This window comes from Oncorhynchus nerka, linkage group LG12 (assembly GCF_034236695.1).
Source record: "Oncorhynchus nerka isolate Pitt River linkage group LG12, Oner_Uvic_2.0, whole genome shotgun sequence".
Classification (NCBI taxonomy): Eukaryota; Metazoa; Chordata; class Actinopteri; order Salmoniformes; family Salmonidae; genus Oncorhynchus; species Oncorhynchus nerka.
In genome coordinates, this window is record NC_088407.1 from 12,132,105 (window position 1) to 12,144,247 (window position 12,143).

The 12,143-nt window shown below is 42.9% G+C and overlaps 1 long non-coding RNA gene, 5 other non-coding genes and 1 pseudogene across 7 annotated transcripts; all 7 read right to left on the reverse strand.

The window, feature by feature from the left end:
- Nucleotides 1–1,787: 1,787 nt before the first annotated feature.
- On the reverse strand, nucleotides 1,788–6,676 carry LOC115120588 (uncharacterized). Of its 2 annotated transcripts, none has more exons than XR_010465256.1 (10): nucleotides 6,038–6,676; nucleotides 5,630–5,722; nucleotides 5,359–5,406; nucleotides 5,000–5,044; nucleotides 4,531–4,579; nucleotides 4,165–4,212; nucleotides 3,522–3,580; nucleotides 3,071–3,118; nucleotides 2,644–2,687; nucleotides 1,788–1,932 (listed from the first exon to the last, which is right to left on the reverse strand). It is a non-coding gene; the product is annotated as an uncharacterized LOC115120588 (long non-coding RNA). The 2 variants fall into 2 exon arrangements; XR_010465255.1 differs by having other exon boundaries at nucleotides 4,165–4,241; nucleotides 6,038–6,675.
- On the reverse strand, nucleotides 2,003–2,076 carry LOC115120603 (small nucleolar RNA SNORD31; annotated as a pseudogene).
- Nucleotides 3,417–3,486, reverse strand: LOC115120605 (small nucleolar RNA SNORD31). The gene has a single exon (XR_003862191.1). It is a non-coding gene; the product is annotated as a small nucleolar RNA SNORD31 (small nucleolar RNA).
- Nucleotides 3,877–4,003, reverse strand: LOC115120609 (small nucleolar RNA SNORD22). The gene has a single exon (XR_003862195.1). It is a non-coding gene; the product is annotated as a small nucleolar RNA SNORD22 (small nucleolar RNA).
- On the reverse strand, nucleotides 4,330–4,401 carry LOC115120599 (small nucleolar RNA SNORD30). The gene has a single exon (XR_003862185.1). It is a non-coding gene; the product is annotated as a small nucleolar RNA SNORD30 (small nucleolar RNA).
- Nucleotides 4,654–4,717, reverse strand: LOC115120613 (small nucleolar RNA SNORD29). The gene has a single exon (XR_003862199.1). It is a non-coding gene; the product is annotated as a small nucleolar RNA SNORD29 (small nucleolar RNA).
- On the reverse strand, nucleotides 5,119–5,182 carry LOC115120608 (small nucleolar RNA SNORD29). Its single transcript, XR_003862194.1, has one exon. It is a non-coding gene; the product is annotated as a small nucleolar RNA SNORD29 (small nucleolar RNA).
- Nucleotides 6,677–12,143: the final 5,467 nt, after the last annotated feature.

Consider the following 12,143-nt stretch of genomic DNA (forward strand, 5'->3'; position numbering starts at 1 on the left):
TGTGAGATGTTTGTAACATCTCTGAAAAATATTCTGTAACCTACCTCGGTGTAAAGATCACCAAAAATCTTAAGGCTGTGAATGATCTTAATTTGAGCCCTGTAACTGAATCTGTCAAAAATACAACATTATCCTCATGGTTGAGGGATTTACGTCTTCAAGGAAGGGTGCTTTTATCCAAAGCTGAGGCGCTATCTCGTGCATCCTATCTTTTTTCATCTATTGACATTCCCAAATCCACTTGCTGTACTTTAGATAGGCTTTTGTACAACTTCATATGGAAAAACAAGCCACATAAGATAAAAAGAGATGTTTATCACCAACAGAGTTTGTGATGGCAGTCTAAATGTCTTAGACTTCACTCTCTTCAACCAGATATTAAAGGTCAACTGGATTAAAAGGTACATAAAAAAATCCACATAGTTTCTGGAATATTATACCTCATTTTGTTTTTCAGAAGTTCGAAGGGCTTAATTTTGTACTACAATGTCCATATGTTGTGGGTAAACTTCCTGTGAAGCTGGCGGCTTTTCACATGCAGGCTTTAATGTGCTGGACTTTGTTGTATAAACAACTTATCACCTCATAAATGTTTTATATGGATCAATGGGACGATATTACATAGAAACAAGATGTTATTTAACCGTAAATGGTTCTCGAAAAACATTATCCTTGTCAGCCAATTAGTTAATATTAGTGGGAATCTATTTACACAGAGAATTAATGGAAAGATACAACTTTGAGGTTTCAAGCGAGGAATATGACACTTATTAAAGCTATACCTAGTGGGATTAAAACTTCACTTCAGAATAATGCATAATTTTGGAATATATCCAATTGTAAGCGATATCCAGGTGAATGGCATTGGTCCACTAGATACGAGATTCAACAATAGTTTATTAAGGGATATTTTCTACAGGAAGTCTATTCCCTCTGCGATATTTTGTTGGGCTTCATCGTTTGATGTAAACTGGCGCAGTGCTTGGCTCACTCCATGCAAATGTATGGTGACCAATAAAGTAAAGGAGATCTTTAAGATTATCCACAGATTCTGTTTAATAGCTTGATTTCTAAATGTATACCTTAGTGAATGCAGTTTTTGTGAACTAGAAACTGAATCTATTGAACACTTATTGTCATTGTTATATAGTGAAGTGATCTGGACTGATGTAAAAACTATAACTTGGCTTCAAATGGCATACCACCATTGAAACTACACCAATTCCACAATTGAATGAGAGTATGTCATAAATCAATTTTATTAGGAAAACATTTCATACACAAAACATCTTCTTAAATGTTTTAATCTGATTTGGAAAACTATTTAGTCTTGGAAATGTATACAAAACTAAATGTGTTTTTGAAATAATGTGGATCAGTTTTTTCTTCTCATTTTTGTGTAATCCCTGTTATGTTTTGCATGTTACTGTTACTCTATTTTACTAGGCAAGTCCGTTAACAACAAACTCTTATTTTCAATAAAGGACTAGGAACTGGTAGCAGCGTAAACTGAATTTATTCCATATATTATCTAACCCATTGTGTCAAAGCCTACTACATGACTGAACATGCTGCTCACATCAACTCAAAAACAAATTGGTTTAAAATTAGTCAGTCAACTTTCTATAGCCAGTGAGAAATCAGTCAAACCTAGAATAACTACATAATGAGATGACAGTAAATGTCACACTTTTCAGTATTGAAATCAGAACACCACATGGTTCATTAAAAACAGCCAAATTCAACAAGTCTGATTTACTACCACCAAGAAAGAAATTGGACAAGCATTGATTTGTAGGTTTATTTACACATCAGAACAGTCACAGGGTTGAATAGACTTGGCCTTGTTTCCCCCCAGTTCCAACGAGATGTCTCACTTCCTTGCTGACCAATCAGGAGTGTAAGAGGTCTTGCAGGTGTAAAACAGGAGAGCTAGAGGGAAAATAGTGTAAGAATTAAACCCTGGTGATACTGTAGGGACTAATACACAAGGTATGAGATGACTTGATCAGAGATGAACCAATCAGTCAGCGTTACATCAGACTGGGGCGGTAATGATGACTCATCACGTCAGAGTCTGTAGTGTAGAACACATTGCATGGGTCAGTGTGATGATCCAAGAGGAACATTCAACAGAACATTAACATCTTCCTAATATTGATCTGCCCCCTTTTCCATTACAACACATATCCACTGAGTGGTCAATACATTAACCTGACCAGGTGAAACGAGCCCTTATTGAAGACACTGGTTAAATCAGTGTAGATACACAGACAGGTTCAAAGGGTTTTTAAACCACAATACAAGGATTGTGTACCACTCAGAGGGTGAATGGGAAAGACAAATATTTAAGATCCTTTGAATGAGGTATGGCAGGTGCCAGGCACACCGGTTTGTGTCAACTGAAACACTGCTGGGTTTGTCAAGCTCAACAGTTTCTCATGTGTATCAACACTGGTCCACCACCCAAAGGACATCCAGCTAACTAGACTCCAATGCCGAACCACAGTTGTGTCACGGGCCAACATCCCTGTGGAACGCTTACAGACCCCTTGTAGATAACAGGCTGTTCTGAGGGTAAAGTCAATATTAGGAAGGTGTTAATGTCCTCTATACTCAGTGCATTATAATAACACTACACACCTTCCCCTCCACCAGCACAGCAACACTTCAGCAGCCAACCAGATCTAAAGAAACAGAACAGTTTTAAAACCAAATAATCCCCATCTTAAATTACTAGACTACATTTCAGAACATTCAGAAACCAGATCAGGTCTATATAGTTCAGTCATTGTAGCCATCCAGCCAGCAGTCCAGGGTCTGGGGTCAAGCCCCCACCCAGACACCCTCCCTCCAGGCAGGCAGCCCACCTTACCCCTGCCCCCGAGCATAAGAGCAGGCTTGTCAGTGTCTGCCCAACCCACAGGAGGACCGATGGGAGGCCAGACCTTGATCCAGCCCCAGAACACAGAACTGACAACAGACTGGGAGACAGTAGTATTCATCATTTACAACATTCCAGAATGCTTCACGTGGAAGGAGCGTTAAGATTCCGTCTAAAGTCACACACCTTTCCAAACCCTGCAGACACCAGGACCTCAACCAGAGGGGCAGAAACCTAGAGGGAGAAAGTAGGAAAGCATGAAGTGACATTGTAAGACCTTGTAGTCAGACATGAGATCAGTCTATAGCAGTGTATTCTAATCCTGGGGAAACAAAACTGTCAACAAGTGTTTCCCCCAAGAACTGGGCTTAAGCGGTATCCCAGAGTATTTCAGAAACGACTGAGTTTCACCAACAACATCTGATTATTCAAGACTATAAAGTGAAAGATGAGAATTGAGCTGTCAGTCTAAACGAAGCCTTACATCTAAGTCCCAAGAACCAGGATTGTGAAACACTGCTCTAGAGTATAGATCAGTTCAGTAACCAATCAGTCAGCTTAACATCAGACTGGGGCGGTAACCGGAAATCATCACATCTACATTATAAAGGACAGAAGTCAAGTCGATCATACACACCTTGTGGTAGTTCAGTACCAGGCATCTTCTAGTGACTTGTCTGGTACCACCATCAGGACCTGAAGGAGAGGAGTCAAAATAAACATGCTGAACATACCTACATTAAAGACAGCTTTTTTGTCTGTTGCTATCCCACAGCTATCTAAAAGACCCAAGACCAGCACTACCACCCTGAGAGACAAAATAAGGGAAGGTGCTGACAAGGGCCCTGTACTGCATCAGGACTACCACTAGTAGTAGCAGCACAAATCACACGCGACAACTAGCATGACATGAATGATTCTCCATATTAAATCTAATAGCAGCCATTTTGGATCAACAATGCAGAGCCAAATGCTATTTTGTGAGTCTCTGGTCCCATCAGACAGTTGGTAACCCCAACCAGCTGTCCCCTTGTTGCCCTGGCAACACCAGTGGGTCCACCTTTGCAGGTTCTGTCGTCGACGCAGGGCGTAAGACGCGTGCGGGTGTCATCACTAGGAGCCAGAGTCACCACAACTACAAAACATCAACAGTTCCCTCTTGTTTGCGGTGAGTCTACACTAGACGGGTTATAGCTTGGGGCCAAGGCTCTGGTTAAGAAACATGGACTAGATTCATTACCCATAACAATTACCAAACATACTCATTAACCAAAACTCACCAGTCTAGTTGGCATCACGGCTCCCTGTTCAGCCACATACAGAAGAACCTAGGAAGACATCAGCTTCAGGTTACAGCCTGGGTGGGGACCAGATATTAGGAGGGCACAAGGAGGGGGTTAGACATAACATATGTAGCCTTTATGACAGGTTACGTAGCCCTCTGCTGAAGTCAGCTATTCCTTTTCTCAACAGGAGTTCAGACGAACGAGATTCCAAAGAGAATATTCATCATGTTCAGCAGAAGGTTGGGAGAGCTAACACATGTGTTCAGCTAAACTATACAAGTAAAAGTTAACAAGCTGTGTAAATATCAATACAATAAACTATAAAGCACCACTTGGGACAGTTTCAGAACCACAACTTACCAGTATGTTGGAGTCCACGCTGCAATGCACGGACCACAGCACCCAAACCCTGAAGAACGAAAGGCAAACTTTTTATTAGTGTGACGATTGAGGAATCGATGACCAACTGCTGCATTATATACAGTCACTCAGTAGTTCATGTCGTTTCACATCGGTTCAAAGTGAGCTAAGATTGTCATCATTGGGACTGTAGCATCTTCAAGTGACTGGTTCCACAGAGTCATGTCACTCAACCCACATGGCACCCCAGTCCCTATACAGTGGACTACTTATTGACGAGACCGACTGGCCGTACTGTATTGTGACCTGCCCGATGGCGGTCCCAATCACAACCGGATGTGCCCTAGACCCCTGCGCCACTCAGGAGCAGTTCACAAGGTGCCCTTTGGGATTCCAGCAACATGCATACAGGTGGAAGACCAGTCCTACCCGTAGTGGGGAACCCAGTTTGATAGTTGGATGAACTCACCAGTGAAGGTCGTGTTAATCCCTTCAGGAAACTTCATCCCCACATCTGTTAAAATGAGAAAGGAAGTTAGTGTTTTGCTGCAAAGAACATTTAAACATACAACTGGTGCATTAGCTACAGTCACTCAGTAGTTCATGTCGTTTCACATCGGTTCAAAGTGAGCTAAGTTAATCATCATTGGGACTGTAGCACATCCCGGTAGCCATCTTGTACAGTTGGTCAGCTAAAAGGTGAAAGAGTCTGCATCCAAAGTCACTCTATTCCCTTTATAGTACATGGGTCCTGGTCTAAGGTAGGGCACTATAAAGGGAAGTGGGGTACTATTTCAAATGATGTCAATGTCTTAACATTTCACCAACCTGGATTTTCACAAAGCGCATCAGTCTCATGGTCTGGAATCAGGTATTCTGTAGAAGGAATCACAAAATAAATGTTAGTTATAGCTTGGCTTCTATGAGGATGGAAGGTTCTTGAATAGAGCCCATCAGATCAAAGAGTATCTTCACAAAATAATCAGACATATGCTTGTCGATGGATAATCATATAAAGCCTGGATGTAGTGACCATATAGAAATGTGGTGCCATTAGAAGTGTCCTGAACACCAGTGAATAAACTCAAATGTTACTCACCAGCACCACATTCCTATTCAAGAATGGAACTCCAAGTGGAGATTCTGTTCAGATGCCTTGAAGTCAGAAAGTCATGTCACAAGTAATGCAGACCTGTGCAAAGAACACATCCATGTTAGTGACGTACTGGTCTGTATATTACTACAAGAGGCTTTGAAACACAGGACAACGAGGCCATCAGATCAAAGTTAGCATCACCAAAAATCAGATATATGCTTGTCATTGAGGATCATCATTTACAGCCAGTCAGTTACCGCATGCTGAAAGTCCACCCCAAAGAGCACCGAGGTAAGTTAAATGTAGTTTTGCTAGCCTATGCTAACTAAAGCTAGCATAACGACGTCTACAGGTATGGTCTAGCATACTAGCTTTGGAATTAGATCCTAGAGGTAAAGTCAATGTACTCACGTGTCATTCTTCTGGACTTCCCGGCATCTGTCCTGCATTTCTGTTGATCAGGGTGAAGTTAGGGAGGTCCATTTATGAACAGGCAACGTGCAGGCATATAGAACCCGACACAGATATCGTCGCTAATGGAACCTTATTTTCAATAAAGTGAACTACTTCTGACCAGATCAACGTTAATAAGTAGTACATTATTGAGAATAGGGTGCCATTAGCGCAGCAACGAGTCGAATCAGGGGCCAAATGCTACTCAGAATCTGGTAAAGAAGTTTCTTCTTCAAAGGCTGATTCGGTAAGAGAGAGTTCATTTTATCATCACCGTAGCAGAGACCTCTAATGTTGGGTTTATAATGACTGAAGGTCCGGTCACTCCTAACTGGAAAGCTAGCATACTAGCTAACATGGCACGTGGTTAGCTACTTGCTAACTAAAACCACCAAACTAGCCAGTTGGTAAACGAACATTCGCTTGCATCATTTTACTGCAGCAGAGTGAGTCATTGTACCATAGCAGAAAAATGCAGACATCTCAGTAAATATGCAGCTTATCTGAGCGGGATATTCTCTCTCTCTCGAGTCGTCCGCATCTTGAAGAGAAATGAAACCGTTTACACACACGGAGGACTTAACCCACAAAACCCTCTCATGAATAACCAAGTAAGCTTCCGTTCCTTCTTTTTCTTCTTCTATGGTATAATGGCGTTCGCAACATTGTGCATTCCGCCACCTACTGTGCGGGTGGATAATAAGGATCACGAAAAGGAAAACATTCGGGAACAAATAAAATATCATACAAACGACCAAAAAATAAATTAACTAAATAAAATCAACCTGCTTTTCTATAAAAACCTCATTCTCACCAGGTCCAACACAGCCTCAGAAGCCTCCTGGGAGGGCAAGACCTGTAGTGCTTCTGCTGTAAAGTCTTCAAGCCCCAAAATCTTCTTGGCTGCAGCAGATATGAAACCCAGCTAATTGGACTTCTTGGACACTTGGACTGCAGCTTTTCCTCCTTTGGCAGGCGCCCTGCTCCGAAGGTCAATACATGTTACTTCTGACGTGGACAATTTTCCAGATTAGTGCATGCTTCTTCTGTTCTTCATCGACCCAATTAACCAAAATAACAGCGCTTCTAGTCACCTTGATTTAATCCACATTTCCCACTGCTTTCTTCACAGTCCTACAAATGGATTTCCCAAATTAATCTCCTTGTCCAAAAAAAGAGTCCATTATTGGACCAGTCTTTGTCTTCTACTACAACTTTTGTTCCATTCTTTGATTTCATCAACTGTCTCCATTTCCTCGTACTTTGACCCGTCTCTCTCTCTCTCACTCACACACACACACACACACACACACACACACACACCAGGAGCTACTCAACAAACAGGACATTCCTGGATCACTGAGTAGAGAGACCATAGGAGAGGTGAGAACACAGTACCCACCTATACACACACACTTAATGTCTGGATGACATTAAGACCCACCACTGGTGTATCATCGGCTGCAGTGCTGTGACAGGAGAGAACCTACTGACCGGAGTAGACTGGCTACTGGATGACATCGCTGCACGCGTCTTCACTGCAGATTAACATCCTGGGTGTTGCTTTAATAAAACACATCTGAAGAAGCTTCAGTGTTTCTCAACCTCCGCTCTGTGGGATGTTGTTAGCTGACAACCGGGCCTCACAACCGCAGACCATCTGCATGGCGTCATGTGGGCCAGTGGTTTGCTGATGTCAACGTTGTGAACAGAGGGCCCCATGGCGGCGGTGGGGTTATGGCATGGGAAGGCATGATCTACGGACAACGAACACAATTGCATTTTATCTCAGGCAATTTGAATGCAGAGATAACGTGACGAGATCCCGAGGCTCATTGTCGTGCCATTCATCCACCACCATCACCGCATGTCGCAAGGATTTGTACACAATTCCTGGTAGTTGAAAATGTCCCAGTTATCCCAGGCCTGCAGACTGACCAGATATGTCACCCATTGAGCATGTTTAGGATGCTCTGGATCGATGTGCACGACAGCATGTTCCCAGTACCCACCAATATCCAGCAACTCCGAACAGCCTGTGGGACAACATTCCCAGGCCACAATCAACAGCCTGAGCAAAGGAGAGTGTCGCACTGCATGGGGCAAATGGTGGTCACACAAGATACTGACTGGTTTTCTGATCCACGCCCCTACTTTTTTAAAAAGGTATCCGTGACCAACAGATGCATATCTGTATTCCCAGTCATGTGAAATCCATAGATTTATGCCTAATGAATCATTTCAATTGACTGATTTCCTTATATGAACTTTAACTCTTGTTAAATGTTAACATGTTGCATGTAAATAAAAATAAATAAAAACGCTTCACTTCTCAGAGGGAGAGAAGGAGAGGAGAGAAGGAGAGGAGAGAAGGAGAGGAGAGAAGGAGAGGAGAGAAGGAGAGGAGAGAAGGGGAGGGAGAGAAGGGGAGGGAGAGAAGGGGAGGGAGAGAAGGAGAGGAGAGAATGGATTCCCCATCAGTTCAGCCTGAAAATCTTTCAGTCTTTGGTCACCGCATCATTCTTGACAACGACGAGACGGCCTACAGGGAGGAGGTGAGGGCCCTCGGGGGGTGTGGTGTCAGGAAAACAACCTCACACTCAACGTCAACAAAACTAAGGAGATGATTGTGGACTTCAGGAAACAGCAGAGGGAACACCCCCCTATCCACATCGATGGAACAGTAGTGGAGAGGGTAGTAAGTTTTAAATTCCTCGGCGTGCACATCACAGACAAACTGAATTGGTCCACCCACACAGACAGCATCGTGAAGAAGGCGCAGCAGCGCCTCTTCAACCTCAGGAGGCTGAAGACATTTTCTTGTCACCAAAAGCACTCACAAACTTCTACAGATGCACAATCGAGAGCATCCTGTCGGCTGTATCACCACCTGGTACGGCAGCTGCTCCGCCCACAACCGTATGGCTCTCCAGAGGGTAGTGAGGTCTGCACAACGCATCACCGGGGGCAAACTACCTGCCCTCCAGGACACCTACACCACCCGATGTCACAGGAAGGCCAAAAAGATCATCAAGGAGTTCAACCACCCGAACCACGGCCTGTTCACCTTGCTATCATCCAGAAGGCGAGGTCTGTACAGGTGCATATAAGCTGGGACCGAGAGACTGAAAAACAGCTTCTATCTCAAAGCCATCAGACTGTTAAATAGCCATCACTAGCCGGCTACCACCCGGTTACTCAACCCTGCACCTTAGAGGATGTAGCATCCTCTAAGGTGCAGGGTTGAGTAACCGGGTGGTAGCCGGCTATTTAACAGTCTGATGGCTTTGAGATAGAAGCTGTTTTTCAGTCTCCTATGTACATAGTCATGGAATCACTGGTCACTTTAATAATGGAGCACTAGTCACTTTAATAGTGTTTACATACTGTTTTACTCATCTCATATGCTGTATTGTACTGTACTTTAGTCAATGCCTGTGTCCTGTGTGAATTTAAGTATGCTCTCTCTAATTCTCTCTCTTTCGGGAGGACCTGAGCCCTAGGACCATGCCTCAGGACTACCTGGCCTGATGACTCCTTGCTGTCCCCAGTCCACCTGGCTGTGCTGCTGCTCCAGTTTCAACTGTTCTGCCTGCGGCTATGGAACCCTGACCTGTTCACCGGACATGCTACCTGTCCCAGACCTACTGTTTTCAACTCTCTAGAGACAGCAGGAGCGGTAGAGATACTCTGAATGATCGGCTATGAAAAGCCAACTGACATTTACTCCTGAGGTGCTGACCTGTTTGCACCCTCGACAACCACTGTGATTATTATTATTTGACCCTGTTGGTCATCTATGAACATTTGAACATCTTGGCCATGTTCTGTTACAATCTCTACCCGGCACAGCCAGAAGAGGACTGGCCACCCCTCATAGCCTGGTTCCTCTCTAGGTTTCTTCCTAGGTTCTGGCCTTTCTAGTGAGTTTTTCCTAGCCACCGTGCTTCTTCACCTGCATTGCTTGCTGTTTGGGGTTTTAGGCTGCGTTTTGTGACATCAGCTGATGTAAGAAGGGCTTTATAAATACATTTGATTGAATGCCACTCAGACATTGCTCATCCTAATTAGAGGTCGACCGATTATTATTTTCCAATGCCGATACTGATAGCGATTATTGGAGGACCAAATAAATCCGATACCGATTAATCTGACAAATTTTAATTGATTTATTTTGAATAATGACAATTACAACAATACTGAATGAACACTTATTTTAACTTAATATAATACATAAATAAAATCAATTGAGTCTCAAATAAATAATGAAACATGTTCAATTTGGGTTAAATAATGCAAAAACAAAAGTGTTGGACAAGAAAGTAAAAGTGCAATATGTGCTATATAAGAAAGCTAACGTTTCAGTTCCTTGCTCAGAACATGAGAACATATGAAAGCTGGTGGTTCCTTTTAACATGAGTCTTCAATATTCCCAGGTAAGAGGTTTTAGGTTGTAGTTATTATAGGACTATTTCTCTCTATACCATTTGTATTTCATATACCTTTGACTATTGGATGTTCTTATAGGCACTATAGTATTGCCAGTGTAACAGTATAGCTTCCGTCCCTCTCCTCCCTGGGCTCGAACCAGCAACACAACGACAACAGCCACCCTCGAAGCAGCATTACCCATGCAGAGCAAGGGGAACAACTACTAGAAGGCTCAGAGCGGGTGACGTTTGAAACGCTATTAGAGCGCGCTAACTAGCTAGCCATTTCACTTCGGTTACACCAGCCTCATCTCGGGAGTTGATAGGCTTGAAGTCATAAACAGCGCAATGCTTGACGCACAACGAAGAGCTGCTGGCAAAACGCAAAGAAAGTGCCACCGCTCAGTCAGATTATATGCAACGCAGGACACGCTAGATAATATCTAGTAATATCATCAACCATGTGTAGTTAACTAGTGATTATGATTGATTGTTTTTAATAAGTTTAATGCTAGCTAGCAACTTACCTTGGCTTACTGCATTCGCGTAACAGGCAGTCTCCTTGTGGAGTGCAACGAGAGAGAGGCAGGTCGTTATTGCGTTGGACTAGTTAACTGTAAGGTTGCAAGATTGTATCCCCCGAGCTGACAAGGTGAAAATCTGTCGTTCTGCCCCTGAACAAGGCAGTTAACCCACCGTTCCTAGGCCGTCATTGAAAATTAGATAGTGTTCTCACGTGACTTGCCTAGTTAAATAAAGGTATTAATACATTTTTAAAATGTCAAATCGGTGCCCAAAAATACCGATTTCAGATTGTTATAAAAACGTGATATCCGATTAATCGGTCGACCTCTAATCCTAATATTTATATATTTCTTAATTCCATTATTTACCTTTAGATGTGTGTATTGCTGTGAATTGTTAGATACTACTGCACTGTTGGAGCTAGGAACACAAGCATTTCGCTACAGCCGCAATAACATCTGCAAAATATGTGTATGTGACCAATACAATTTGATGTAGAAAGGGAGAGGTTGTTTGACAAGGTCAGAGAGGTTAGATGAGAATGGGGTGTGGGTTGTATTTTGGGTGGGGGTGATGGGAGTGGTGATGTTTGTTGGGAATGATTTGATTTGAAATTCAGGGTTAGTTAAGAGAATATAGTGGTATAGAGAGGTCGTGACCTGCATCTCCCTCCTTTACAGTAGGTGGCGGTGTATTCACCTGTCCGTTGGTTGGATACGACAATAAAACAAAGAAGAAGAAGCAGTACTCACATGGTAAGAAATCTGTCAGAGTGGATACATCTTGGGTGTACATGCACAGAGGCATACCCAAAGATACGTATTTCTAACTAACACAAGCTGGTTTTTTTTTTTTACAACTTTAGTCTATAAAGTCTATAAAACTTAGTGCACTGTGTTCATAACAGATTCTAGTTTTGGGAAAATAAAAAGTATGAGATCAGATGTTTCGTCAGTGCGAAAATTTGTAGAATGTCAGCCCAGTTTCACCTCGTTCCATCCTTCCACGACACCTGAACACCTGACTGGACTTCCTCTCGCTACCATATTTGGTGGTGAGAAAACCTTCTAAACGGATGCTTCAGTTTTATAGCCCCTGTGACGTGTGTT